Source organism: Schistocerca serialis, chromosome 3 (genome assembly GCF_023864345.2).
Source record: "Schistocerca serialis cubense isolate TAMUIC-IGC-003099 chromosome 3, iqSchSeri2.2, whole genome shotgun sequence".
Taxonomy (NCBI): Eukaryota; Metazoa; Arthropoda; class Insecta; order Orthoptera; family Acrididae; genus Schistocerca; species Schistocerca serialis.
The window spans coordinates 379751274-379763820 of NC_064640.1; positions in this window are offsets into that span (position 1 = coordinate 379751274).

Sequence of the window (12547 nt, forward strand, 5' to 3'; positions counted from 1 at the left end):
ATTTTCTCGCTACTGTGTTGATAAACATACAGGGTATTTAGTCGGTTGTCAGCTGTCGAAAACGTTTCGTCTGTTTTGGCAGTAGCAGCGATTCTTTATTTTGTATAAAAATGGATAAGGGAATTTGTATTAAAATTTACTATAAGAACAGTTTAAAGTGTAGCAACATTTAGAAACGTAAGTAAAACAAGAGCTTACAAGTGGTATAAGCATTTCGAAGAAGACCCTAGAAATGTTAAAGACGACGAGCGCCCTGTGTTCCCCAGTGCATCATCAGCCGATGAAATATTGAAACCAAGCGTTAAAAACGAATACAAACGGTCAACGAATCGCAGTCAGAGATGTCGCTGAAGATGTTGGCATTATGAGTTCACTCGTCCCGGGAAATATTTTCGAATTTTCTAGATATGAAACGTTTGATAGCTAAATTTGTTCCAAAATTGTTCAATTTGGAAGAAAACAGCGTTGAATGCAAGTAGCTCAGAAGTCGCTAGATGAAGTCAACAATAATGCACAGCTACTAGAACGTGTCGAAACCAAGGCTCGATCGCACCAATAGAAGGGTTAGGGATAGCCAGACTGGAAAAAGAGCGCCAAACACGGTCAGACATGCAGGTTAAGCTGAGTGTATTCTTCCCGACAGCTCGTGGCTCTGTGGTTTGCGTCGCTGTTTCTCGATTACCGGGCCCCCAGTTCTCTTCCCGGCCGCGTCGGGGAGTTGCTCCGCTGAGGACTGGCTGAATGTGTTGTCCTCGCCATCATTTCATCATCATCGACGAGCAAGTCACCGACGTAGTGTCAAATTAAAAGACTTGCAGCAAGCGGCCGAACTCCCAGAAGGGGGCTGCGGCCAAGAAATGCCATACGCACATATTGCACTGTGTTCTTCGGTAAAAATGAAATGTCGTGTGACGAGGGCCTCCCGTCGGGCAGGCCGTACGCCTGGTGCAAGTCTTTCGATTTGACGCCACTTCGGCGACTTGCGCGTCGATGGGGATGAAATGATGGTTATTGGGACAACACAACACCCAGTCCCTGAGTGGAGAAAATCTCGTTAACGGCGTATTGCACCATGAGTTCTCACCATAATGTCGAATTATCGGTAATGAGTATTACTTACAAGTACAACGCTACCTGTGTGAAGCAGTACGAAAGAAATACCCGAATTGTGGCGGAACAAACTGCTTGTTAGTAATTTTTTGACGTGAACAGTAGTGTAATAATGTGCCAGCATCCAAAGTCGCCAGAAACGGCCCCGTGTGACTTTTTTCTGTTCCCAAAAATAAAGAAAACATTAATTGGCCTGCGTTTTGCAAACATAGATGAGATTAAAAACACATAGCTGAGACAACTCAAAGCTATCTCAGTGATCGAGTTCCCGAAGTGCCTTGGGGATTGGAAAAAGCGCTGGGATAAGTGTATAAACTCTAATGGGCCCTTCTTTGAAGGGGATAACATTTATCTGGAAGAATAAATAGAATTCTTTGGAACGAAACAAAAAAATTGCCGTTAATTTTTACGCATATCGTAAGTAAAAATATAAATGCTTCAATAAAAAAATCATCAATGAGTGGCCTCAGCTGCAAGTAGCACACATCAAGAAACTTATATAGACTCTCTTCCTCGCCGAATTGAGGATATCTTCAAGGACAGAAGTGGAATTATACGATACTGCAGTGACGTCCCCTGGGGGTGATTAATTTTTTGTTGGGTACGTTTATGTGAAGTATTTCTATAACAAGTTGTTTCAAATCGCCAGAAAAAATTATTTTTCTTTTTATCGTGTTCTATCAAGGATCAATAAAGAATTCAATCGATGTTAAAAGCTGATTAGAATCACTTGCTTACGAAATTTGGTTAACTATAATTTCCAGCGATAAACTCAGTTACGCAGTGGGAAAGCGAGTCAATGCATCCGGCAGCTCGTCCTCACCTGGTATTGATTTTTCTGTGTGGACCCGGGCGCAGCCAATTCCTAGAAGTGGACCCCGGGTAGCGCACGTTGGTGGGGGAGGCGGCCCGTATAGTTACCTAGCGCGCCCCAACTCTGGGAAAGCTAAAGCATGGGCAACTGCTTGCCTGCCTGCCAGTCCTTATGTAAATGTCAACTGTTCCATCTCGCTAAACAATATACTAACGAAATTTAAGTTTCATTTGTTAATGATGCACATAGCTGTTTTGGTAATAAGGTTTTTGTTATTAAAAGTTTCACGTACATTCGACACTGTCAATACCTGACAAAGTGCAGATTTTTTTTTTTTTTTTACTTTTCCTGTTACTTTATTATTATTCAGTGCATAAAACTTTTCAGGGATAAGGAGAAAACATTAGTTCAATCCAGTGAGTGACAAATAAAGGAAACAGACGTATTCCTTTTCCATAAGGGAGGAAATCACTAGATCGTCAGTGCATAAAATTTACTGTCCCAAGGAATATGTATTTTTATTGAAAGGATCTAACTTAGCGGTTTAGTCAGTAGAAGTCATTTTAGCCAATGTTACTCTTACTTTTCCGATTACAAACATGAGCAGTGAGGTTTGGCCACAGATCACGTACCTGACTCAATTTTAAGAGTAAACGTACAGCAAAGGATGGTCTGGCAGCAATATAAAGCTTAACACGTGCTCTGAATGTGGGTAGAGGAGGCATTGTGTGGTGAGCTCTGTAGCCATTTCCACTGCCATGCTTTGAGGAAGGCAGTTGGTCCCTCTGTAGTTTCAATCCTATCTTCCATAATGGTGTGGTGGATAAGGGGTTGGGATGACCATCAAATCAATAACAGAAACAATGAACAGCTGTCTATCCTCATACAAATTAATTTCTTTGTCTCTGTTTCCAGATTTATAAGTATATCATGCCATTTTGGTGTAAAGTGCGCAGTGATTACTCTATGTGTACACATACATGTGGGAATTATTGTCAGTGGTTGCATTGTTGCTAACTTGTATCTGTGTTGTAGGTTCAGAAGGAAGGCTGTTGTGGAGTGTAGGTGGTAACATCTGTGATGATTTCAAATGAGTTATTCAGTATTGGGTGTGTTACACAGCCTCACTTAGGGAGCGGCATGTGGCCTCATCACCTTCAGAGTCCATGTGAAATTTATTGATTGCTGCTAACTGATTGTTGACTGAGAAACGAAACTGTGGTAGCTTGCACACAGGGGCTTGGAATGCTTCTGCATGTTTTCAAGCAGCTTACATAGAAGGTCTCCCAATCATACCCCGAGTGCCAATACCAGATGTTCTACAGAAGAGCAGTCTGTCTCGTAACAGGAGTGGAAAATTGCTGCATTTCAGGCTGAGTTAGAAGAGGCTAGGCGAGAATTGGGCAGGTTAAGGGGAGAGAAGGGTAAACTGGGGTGGGAAGTGGCAACAGGCGTAAGGAAGAGGCCAAGAAATTCTTCTTACAGCTTTGTTATTAATGTACAAAATAGGTTTGACCTGTTGCCTCTGTCAGGAACTGATGAGCCTCTCACAGAAGCAGATGTAGACAGGGCTCAACAAGCTTTCAGCAGCAAATTGAATAAGAATGTAGGGAAGTCCGCAAAGAGTGTGTGTGTGTGTTTGAGGTTTACGGGCGCTAAACAGCGGGGTCATCAGCGCCCGCCTGCAAAGAGAAAGAAAGTCTTGTTGCTAGGTAGTTCTCATGCTAGGGGTGTGGGCCAACTTCTGCAGGATGAATTAGGGTCAGAATAGCAGGTCACAAGTTTTTTTCAAACCTAGTGCTGGACTGGGGCAGGTTACAGAGGATTTAGGTTCACTATGTGGAGGCTTTACTAAGGAAGATACCGTGGTTATTGTGGGTGGGCCAGGCAACAGTTTTGACATAGATCTGGGGTACAGCATAAGTGTGACCTGGCAAAGATTGCATCAACATCGAGTCATCCTAGTGTTGGGTTTGTGTCGGTTCTGGAGCGCCACGACTGACCTCATTTGAGCTCTACTGTCAGGAGAGTTAATTTGGAGTTGGAACGGCTACTTGGATCTGGTGCAGGGTCACACATTGGTGTGGTTCCTGTTGATTCACTCTGTAGGTGGGACTATACTAGACGTGGCCTACACCTCAACAAGAAAGGGAATGGTAAACTGGCTGGGCTGATAGCAGGAAATTTAAAGGGGGGAGTAACTACATCTCATGGTGGAAACTCTTTTTAGTGTAAGATCAGTGTCCAGTGGGAAACTCAGCCAGGCAAGTACTAAAGATGTTAAAAAGTTCAAGATACAAAAGTAAAGTGATAAATAATGTTAGTATATTTCATCAAAATATTGGGGGATTGAAGAATAAAATTGATGAGCTTCTGCTTTGTTTAGGAGATACAGGAACTGAGAGTGTAATAGATGTACTATGCCTGTCTGAGCATCACATTGTCACTGATATGCAAAAGGTTAGCATCAATGGGTGCAAATTAGCTGCACACGTAAGTAGAGATAATATGATGAGAGGAGGAGTTGCCATATATGTCAAAAGCTTCCACAGTGTAAAAAATTTAGAAACTAAAAAATTTTGTGTAGAGCAACATGTGTAAGCATGTGCCACTGAACTTAAACTAAATGATGGCACTTTCATAATTGTAACAGTGTATAGGTCCCCCTCAGGGAATTTCCAGCTATTTCTAGAAAACTTGGATGCTTTGTTGTGCTATCTGTAAGACAGGGGGAAGCAAATTATCATTTGTGGGGATTTCAATGTTGATTCCCTGAAAGAGTGTAATAGGAAGAATGGCCTTGTAGTATTACTCAGTTCTTTCAATTTGAGCTCCATCATTGATTTTCCTACTTGGATAACAAAGAACAGCAGTACATTGATAGATAACTTTTTTATAGACCAAGATAAGTTTAAGGACATAAATGCTTATTCTGTTGAGAACGATCTTTCAGATCAAGGTGCACAGCTAGTTACAGTACATGACATAGCTCCCTGCAGTATATCAAATCAGACTTTCAAAGCAGTGCATTCAATTAACAATATAAATATTGCAAACTTTAGGGAAAGCTTACAGCAGCTAGACTGGGATGAAGTGTATAAGGAACCCGATGCAAACTTGAAATATAACTTATTTCACGATACATTTTTAAGGGTATTTGAAAATTGTTTTCCCAAGAAAATAGTTAAACATAATTCCAAGAAAACATATAAAAAACCTTGGCTAACTAAAGGAATAAGAATATCCTGCAACCGTAAAAGAGAACTGTATCTAACAGCAAGAGGGAGTACTGACCCCAAAATTGTTCAATATTATAAAAACTATTGTGCGGTACTAAGAAAAGTTATTAAAAAGTCCAGAAGCATGTGTTTCATGTCTGAGATCAGTAACTCTGATAATAAAATTAAAGCAATTTGGAATATTATTGAAAGGGAAACAGGGCAACCAAGAGCACAGGAAGACTTTAGTGCCATAAAACTGAATGACAAGTGTACTAACAAACAATCAGAAATTGAAAATATTTTCAATAATCATTTTTTAAACGTTGTGGAGAAAATAGGATCTAGATCTTCACTAGAAGAGGCAAGGCTACTAATAGAAGAGCGCATACCTGTGCAGTTTGAAACAACTGTAATTCCACCAACCTCTCCCTCTGAAATCAGTAAAATAATAAACTCACTGAAAAGTAAAAGCTCTTACAGAATTGATGGCATTTCCAGCAAGGTACTTAAAGCTTGTTCCCCACAGATAAGTAGGATTCTCAGCCACATATGTAATAGCTCTTTGGAGCAGGGTGTTTTCCCCGATAGACTGAAATATGCCATTGTAAAACCATTGCATAAAAAGGGGGATACGTCGGATGTCAACAACTATCACCCAATCTCTCTTCTGACAGCTCTATCAAAAATTTTTGAGAAGGTAATGTATTCAAGAGTAGCCTCCAATATTTGTAAAAATAAAGTACTAACAAAATGTCAGTTTGGGTTTCAGAAAGGCTTTTCAACAGAAAATGCTATATACGCTTTCACTGATCAAATATTAAATGCTCTGAATAACCGGACATCACCCATTGGTATTTTTTGTGATCTCTCGAAGGCCTTTGATTGTGTAAATCATGGAATTCTTTTAGATAAGCTAAATCATTATGGTTTGTGTGGGGCAGTGTACAAATGGTTTAATTCATACTTAACTGGAAGAATGCAGAAAGTTGAAATAAGTGGTTCATGTAATGTTAAAACAACAGCTGATTCCTCAAACTGGGGGCCTATGAAGTACGGGGTCCCACAGGGTTCTGTCTTAGGTCCTTTACTGTTCTTGATATACATTAACGACTTACCATTCCACATTGATGAAGACGCAAAGTTAGTTCTTTTTGCTGATGATACAAGTATTGTAATAACATCCGAAAACCAAGAACTAATCGATGTAATTGTAAATGATGTTTTTCACAAAATTATTATGTGGTCCTCAGCAAACGGACTCTCTTTAAATTTTGATAAAACACAGTATATACAGTTCTGTACAGTAAATGGCACAACTCCAGTAATAAATATAGACTTTGAACAGAAGTCTGTAGCTAAAGTAGAATTTTCAAAATTTTTAGGTGTGTCCATTGATGAGAGGTTAAACTGGAAGCAACACATTGATGGTCTGCTGAGACGTCTGAGTTCAGCTACGTATGCTATTAGGGTTATTGCAAATTTTGGTGATAAGAATCTCAGAAAATTAGCTTACTATGCCTACTTTCATTCACTGCTTTCGTATGGCATCATATTCTGGGGTAATTCATCGTTGAGTAGAAAAGTATTCATTGCTCAAAAACGTGTAATCAGAATAATTGCTGGAGCCCACCCACGGTCATCCTGCAGACATCTATTTAAGGATCTAGAGATCTTCACAGTAACCTCACAGTATATATATATTCACTTATGAAATTTGTTGTTAATAATCCAACCCAGTTCAAAAGTAACAGCAATGTGCATAGCTATAATAACAGGAGAAAGGATGATCTTGACTATGCAGGGTTAAATCTGACTTTGGCACAGAAAGGGGTAAATTATGCTGCCACAAAAGTCTTTGGTCACCTACCAAACAGCATCAAAATCCTGACAGAAAGCCAACTAACATTTAACAATAAATTAAAAGAATTTCTAGGTGACAACTCCTTCTACTCATTGGCTGAATTTTTAGATATAAATTAAGGGAAAAAAACTTAAACATTAGTGTCATGCAATATTTTGTGAAATGTAATATCTTGTACAGAAATCTTATATTAACCTGACTCGTTCCACATCATTACGAAGTATCGTATTCATGATCTATGGAACAAGTATTAATCTAATCTACTCTAAATCTGAACACAAATGAAAGTTGTGGAGAAATCTGCTCTGAACAGAGATTGATTCACATCTGCTTGCATGGAAGTCCACATGAAAATCTGATTATTGTCAACGTAAATATTACGAAAAATAATCAGTATGTTGTAATAATCGATCCATTCGCTGCCTTGAGTTGAGATGGGATATGTGCAGTGCAGGAAGAGAAATGGTGTTTGGAGTCAGGCTGATCTCAGACCCTGTGTTAACCAAAAATTGCTGGTTGACATTACAGTCACATACATAGAGGTGGCCTTTGCATTCAGATGGTAAAAGCAGAGTGATCTGGTTCACATAGAATATGTCTTGGTGTATTCTCTTAATTCCATGACCTCTGATGCAATGCTCATGAGAAGTGAGTGCATGTTAACAAGGGAATGTGCATTTGTGTGTTGCTGTGCAAAAACATCTGTGGAACCAGCACCAACAGGCGATCTGTCAGCTGCTGCTGAAAGGTGAGTGGCGCCTGGTTGTCTGTTGATGTCTGCTGGGCATGGTGCGTATTGGTCACCTGGGGTTGATAACCCACAGTGGCAGTGTCAGGTGTCTTAGGGACTGCTCGGTACTGTTCCACCATTATCTGTTGGAGTGGAGGGCAAGATGGGAGGCACCGCTCTGTGCATGGTGCGTCAGAAAGCCTTAGGTGTAGTTGGCACTGCTCTCTAGCTGCTTGCCATGTCAATGCACAATATGGCTGCCAACTATATGTACTGCTGCTGCCTGCTGGGTAGCAAGGGCGTCCATCTTGTAATGTAAGGATGCGATCTGGTAACTGTAACTTATCATCTTGTGGGAGCCTTAAATAGCATGAATTGCTGGGGGCAATTTGCTTACCCATATGCCCCACAGTGAAATGTCAGACATTAATACATGATCCGCTAAAGTTAGTAGAGGGCACTAGAACTGTGAGTGTGTCCATCTGTCTAATTGTTCCAAGAAAATTTTTTGAATTTGCTGCTCAGGTGAATTGCGCAGTCTTTGGAATAATGCCGCCTTGGCTGCCTCAAACTTATTAAAAGGAGGTGGTAATGGGATAATAACGTGGATTGTAGCAACATGCGCACTTGTGTGACACAGTGTTCTGAATATTTCGCCTTACTTTCAAGAATGTTGTTAGAAGTGAACCAGATTTCTGGCTGGTCTAATAAGAACTGGGGTATTTCCTGCAACACATGTTGTACAGGAGAAAAATGTCCATAAGGCACAAACTGTCACCTCAAAAACTGTTGTGGAAGCGCACTTCAGATTGGGGAAAGTGAGGAAGCGGTGTCACACACAAACAATGGGATTTAATGGAGGGTCAGAAGTACTTGCAGGAACCAGGTTTTGTGGTTTCTCCATCGGATATAAATCAATCAAATATGATACGTGGAGAGATGTGATAGATGTGGCCATGTGGAAACAGGAGACCCATTTGCACACATGGGTGGAGGTAGGTAGTCATTCTTATTAGCATTTTTGGGCTTAATTTGGTCCATATAGTTTACTGCACTACGCAATCCATGGGAAACATACTCAAAAGCTGTGAAATACCCTAATAACCTCTGATGATTTGTGATATCTATTGTATTGGTGATAATGCTGTGTGGCACCAAGTATGTGGAAAATGTACACTTGTCTTGGGTCACCAGTGTGGGAATTCTATAGTGGTAAGTATGGCAAATGAAATTCAGATATTGTTTACACAAATCACACACTTATTGTTGCGATTACATATAAGATAATCACAGAGAATTTTACACCAAAGCATACAACATCATACAATGCCGGAAACAAAAAGAAAAACACAATAATTTCGATAATGGTAAACACTTTTCATTGTTTCTGTTATCGATTTGGTTGTCGATGACGATCTCAGCGATCGCTGCCGCAGCATAACTATCTGCCAAGGGCGAATTTTCGCTCGAAAGTAATTTTCCAATGAGTAAAATCAATTTTGCATTACTTTTGACTCACATTTCTTGCTCTATACGGAAGTCTAATTCATGTATAGTAATCACACCCAACAGGTATAGTAATCACACCCAACAAGCAACAATTACCTGAGGAAATTGCAAATAATGTCTTTCAGAAAATTATTAAGTGGTTCTCTGCAAATGGACTCTCACTAAATTTTGAGAAAACACAGTTTATACAATTCTGTACATTAAATGGCATAAAACCATTGATAAATATAAACTATGAACGGAAGTCTGTTGCTAAGGTAGAATACTCAAAATTTCTGGGTGTGTGCATTGATGAAAAATTGAATTGGAAGAAACACATCGACGATCTGCTGAAACAGTAGGTTCAGCTACTTATGCTATTAGGGTTATTCCAAATTTTGGTGATAAACATATCAGCAAATTAGCCTACTATGCCTATTTTCATTCACTGCTTTTATATGGCATCATATTTTGGGGCAATTCGTCATTAAGAGAGAAAGTTTTCATTGCACAAAAGCGTGTAATCAGAATAATAGCTGGAGCCCACCCAACATCACGTTGCAGGCATTTACTTAAGGTACTCGGGATATTCACAGTACCTTCACAATACATATATTCACTTACAAAATTTGTCATTAATAACCCATCCCAATTCAATAATAACAGCGAAGTGCATAGCTACAACACTAGAAGAAAGTATGATATTCACTGTTCTGGATTAAATCTCACTTTGGCAGAAAAAGGGGGGAATTATGCTGCCACAAAAATCTTTGGTCATTTGCCAAATAGTATTAAAGGTCTGACAGATAGTCAACCAACATTTCAAAGCAAATTAAAAGAATTTCTGAATGACAACTTCTTCTACTCAATAGATGAATTCTTAGATATGAAATAGTAACTGTAAAAAATTAATTAATTAATTATTTTGTGTAAAGAAAACTTATGTTAAAGTGACACATTCCACATCATAACGAAATGTTGTATTCATGATCTATGGAACAATAATTAATGTATGTAAGCATCATACCATGCCAGTGGCTTATGGCAACTGGAGACACTTTGTCACTCCAATGCACATATGGCATTCCAAAGCGTACTTTTCTAAATTTTTATGTTTAGTGCTGAATGCTGTCTACAGTACACTGAAGGTACATTAGAAGGTAAGGTTTTTGTGTCAAGAGTTCTACTTTGTTTTTATTTTTAAAGTTAGTAAAAGTTCTGATACTGCAGGTCACAGCTTATATAAATACACTCTAAGACAAAAAGAGACGCATCGTGAAGGAATTATGCGAATGGGACAGGAATCGGCACATGTGATATACAAGTACAGACAGACAAATGATTACAATTTCGGAAAAATTGGATGTGTTATTCAAGAGGAAAAGCTTCACAAACTGAGCAAGTCAATAACATATTGACCCACCTCTAGCCCTTATGCAAGTGGTTATTTTGCTTGGGATTGATTGATGGAGTTGTTGGATGTCCTGAGGGATATAGTGCCAAATTCTAACCAATTGCTACATTAGATGATGAAAATCATGAGATGGTTGGAGGACCCTGCCCATAATGCTCCATATGTTCTCAATTGGCGAGAGATCTGGCGACCTTGCTGGCCAAGATAGTGTTTTGCAAGCACAAAGTCAAACAGTAGAACCTTTCACCTTGTACAGGTGGGCATTATTTTTCTGGAATGTAAGCCCAGGAGGGCTTGCCATGATGGGCAACGGAAAGGGATGTAGAATATCGTCGACATACTGCTGTGCTGTAAGGGTGCCATGGATGACAATCAAAGGGGTAGTGTAATGAAGAGAAATAGCACCCCAGACCATCACTCCTGGTTGTCTGACTTTTTGGTGAGCGACAGTCAGGTTGATTTACCACCACTGTCTGGGGCATCTCCAGACACTTCTTCAGTCGGGAATCTGATTGACTGCAGTAGAACTGTCTTCAGTGATGAGTCCTCCTTCAAACTGAATCCTAATGGCCAGTGAACACTTGTCTTGAGATGCCCTTTGATTGTCATCTGTGGCACCGTTACAACACAGTGGTATGTGGACGATATTCTGTGCCCCATTTTGTTGTCCTCCATGGCAAGCCATCCTGGACTTGCGTTTCAGCAAGACAATACCCGCCCACACATGGCGAGAGTTTTTACTGCTTCTCTTCAAGCTTGCCAAACCCTATATTGGCCAGTGATATCGCTGGATCTCTCCCCAGTTTGGAACGTTATGGGCAACACCATCCAACCAACTCTGCATTTTGACGATCTATGGCGCCTATTGGACAGAATTTGGCACGATATCCCTCAGGAGGACATCCAACTTCTCTGACAGACAATGACAAGCCGAGTAACTGCTTGAATGAGGGCCAGATGTGGACCAACATACTATTGACTTGTTCAGTTTGAGACACTCTTTCTCTTGAATAAATCATCCAGTTTTTCTGAAATTGTAATCATTTGTTTGTCTGTACATGTAAATCACTTCTACTGACGTCCATCCCATTTGGATAATTTGTTTGTAGTGCATTTTTTTAGGTGTATGATGTGTCATTTACTGGTGCAGTGCTTACTTTAGTAACCAAGTTTTGTGCTGCTCTGCAGAACAGTCATTACTTAATAACTGCGCCAGTATGAACACTGTTGCTTAACACAGGATTTTATTTAGGGTCAAAAGTAGCTTTAAATCTCTAAAGGCACAAATAAATTTTGTATTTCCACTCCACCAGTACATTTACACTCAATAACTAAGGCAGAAAATTATCACTATCCTTAAATAAAAAGTACCTTTACAATTTTGACTGTTCTGTTTCTTAGCGTGTTGCAACATCTTTCGATTCTGTACCTCCCGTCAGACGATGCTGTGTTACTTCATCACAAATATGTGTTTATACGGAATTGATTAATGCTAAACTGACATTTCTATCATATGGTTTAAGAACAGTTTGCCGCTTTACGATCTATTTAATTATTTACTTGAAAACTAGGACTATTCCTTTGTCGCGACGCTAACTTTTCACGTACAAAAATAAATGGTCCAAGTCGTGTGCTGTGCAATGTCGGAGAGCAGATCCGCCTATCGGCAGCTATTGAAGCTCGTCGGCGATGTTGGGGGAAGCGATTTCGTGTGATAAAATTACAAGCGTTACAACTTCGTAACTTACGCTGAAGTTGGCATGACAGTGTACAAGTAGGTAGTTCATACAAGTAAGTTTTCTTACACGAGTGGTACTGGGGACATGTACGAGTGTGTATTTCATGCCCAAGTAAACCCGGCTACTGCTGCTCTTTACACTCGCTGTGATTTTGACTTTTCCGTGTCTCG